The following is a 2938-nucleotide window of genomic DNA, read 5'->3' as shown; positions in this document are numbered from 1 at the left end:
CTCGTGGCCTCCTGTTATGTGTCTTGACGTAGGGTCCAAGTCTCCTGAGTTGTATTCGATGAGAAAATCACGTTCCCGAAGGTTTCATTCCATTTGGACTCCGTTTGATATTCCTTTTCTTCGAAACCCTAAAACAGGCAAAAAAACAACAATTCTGGGCTGGGCCTCCGGTTAATAGGTTAATCCCAAAAATAATATAAAAGTGGATAATAAAGCCCAATAATGTCCAAAACAGTAGATAATATAGCATGGAGCGATCAAAAATTATAGATGCGTTGGAGAGGTATCAAGTGCTCACAATCATAAAAGATGTCCAAGATAGTATATTTATATGTGAAGACCTCTCTTTCTTTATTACTTCCTATTAATTGCAACGATGACCAAAATTGTGTTTGTCAACTCTCAACAACTTTTATTCATCACACTATTTCTATGTGAGCTCATTACTCTCCATAAGACTCATATGATCTCTTTGTTTTTTTTATTCTTTCTCTTTTCTTTTATTCATCTAAGATCATGGCAAAATAATCAAGCCCTTGACTCAATACTAATCTTTATTATATAGCTCACGGACTCGATTACATAGAAGGATAATAAAGCAAAACTCACGACTAGATCATACTAAGAACTTTTATTCTACTAGATCAAGCTATTATCAAAAGGATCGAACTAAGAAAAACGGTAAAGATAAAAGTGATGGTGATACGATACCGGGGCACTCCCCCAAGCTTGGCAGTTGCCAAGTGGAGTGCCCATACCAGATACTCAATTCTTCTTTGTTGGTGGAGACGGTGGTGATTTTGTTGATGACGTAGGCTTCTTCCTTAATTTGCGCTCGAGGACAGAATTTTGGTCCCTTAGGTCCTCGATCTCCTGCTCCAAGCTCAGTGTCTTTTTGCATAGTTCATGCTTGTTCTCCCGCAAGAGGCGAAAAGGGATAAACTCGATCTTAGGTTTCTTTACCCTATCCGGGAGGCTTGACTTTTTGAACTCCACATGCATGTCCCCAGGTTGAGGTAGTGGGGCTTCATCTTCATCTGAGCTCGTCTCCTCCTTTTCCTTGGGTTCATAGTCCTCTTCTTCTTCCGTAGTCCAACCGCAATGCTCCACATCCCCATAGATCTTAGGATCTGCAAGGTAATCAGCCACGTAGCTTTCTCCTTCCGAATCCTGGGACGACATGTTGCTCTGTCTGCAGCAGGACAACTCAAAACAAAGACAAGAGATTTTTGCGTGATACGGGACTCAAAACCCCCGGGAGATTATATAATCAATTTTTACCGACCAAAATATGTGTCGTGTACGAAAACGGAGTCCGGAGAGCACACGAGGTGCCCACGAGGTAGGGGGGCGTGCCCAGTAGGGTAGGGCGCGCCCTCCACCCTCGTGGAGGCCTTGTGTCCTTCCCGGACTGCTTCTTATTTTTCTATTTTTCTAAATATTCCAAAATGGAGAAATATTGCCTTAAAAACTGTTTTGGAGTCGGTTTACTTGCCGTACCACATACCTATTCCTTTTCGGAGTCTTAAACGTTCAGGAAAGTGTCCCTTATGTATTCCTCCGGGGTTACGTTTTCGATAACATTGGTTTCAACATTTATGGGATTACCTGAGATATAATGTTTGATTCTTTGACCGTTCACCACCTTCGGATTTGTGCCTTTGAAGTTGTTGATTTTTATGGCTCCGGAACGGTAGACCTCCTCGATAATGTAAGGACCTTCCCATTTAGAGAGAAGTTTTCCTGCAAAAAATCTTAAACGAGAGTTGTATAGCAATACATAATCACCTACATTAAATTCACGCTTTTGTATCCTTTTATCATGCCATCTTCTAACTTTTTCTTTAAACAACTTGGCATTTTCGTAGGCATGGGTTCTCCATTCATCAAGTGAGCTAATATCAAATAACCTCTTCTCACCGGCAAGTTTAAAATCATAATTAAGTTCTTTAATAGCCCAATAAGCCTTGTGTTCTATTTCAAGAGGTAAGTGACATGATTTTCCATAGACCATTTTATACGGAGACATGCCCATAGGATTTTTATATGCAGTTCTATAGGCCCATAATGCATCATCAAGTTTCTTGGACCAATTCTTTCTAGACCTATTAACAGTCTTTTGCAAAATTAATTTGAGTTCTCTATTACTCAATTCTACTTGACCACTAGACTGAGGGTGATAAGGAGATGCAATTCTATGATTACATCATATTTAGCAAGCATTTTACGGAAAGCACCATGAATAAAATGTGAACCACCATCAGTCATTAAATATCTAGGGACTCCAAATCATGGAAAAATAACTTCTTTAAGCATTTTAATAGAAGTGTTATGATCAGCACTACTAGTTGGAATAGCTTCTACCCACTTAGTAACATAATCAATAGCAACTAAAATATGTGTATATCCATTAGAGGAAGGAAAGGGTCCCATATAGTCAAAGCCCCAAACATCAAACAGTTCAATAACAAGTGAATAATTCATATGCATTTCTTGACGTCTATTAATATTACCAATTCTTTGACATTCATCACAAGATAAGACAAACTTATGGGCATCCTTGAAGAGAGTAGGCCAATAAAAACCAGATTGCAGTACCTTATGTGCAGTTCTATCTCCAGCATGGTGTCCTCCATAAGCTTCGGAGTGACACTTGCGTAGGATCTGTTCCTGTTCATGCTCAGGTACACAACGTCTAATAACACCATCTACTCCTTCTTTATAAAGATCTGGGTCATCCCAAAAGTAATGCCTCAAATCATAGAAGAACTTTTTCTTTTGCTGGTATGTGAAACTAGGTGGTATAAACTTAGCAACAATATAATTAGCATAGTCAACATACCATGGGGCAGTATGAGAGGCATTTATGACATTTAATTGCTCATCAGGAAAGCTATCATCAATAGGTAGTGGGTCATCAAGCACATTTTCTAACCTA

Source organism: Triticum dicoccoides, chromosome 3A (genome assembly GCF_002162155.2).
Source record: "Triticum dicoccoides isolate Atlit2015 ecotype Zavitan chromosome 3A, WEW_v2.0, whole genome shotgun sequence".
Lineage (NCBI taxonomy): Eukaryota > Viridiplantae > Streptophyta > Magnoliopsida > Poales > Poaceae > Triticum > Triticum dicoccoides.
This window is presented reverse-complemented; position numbering follows the sequence as displayed.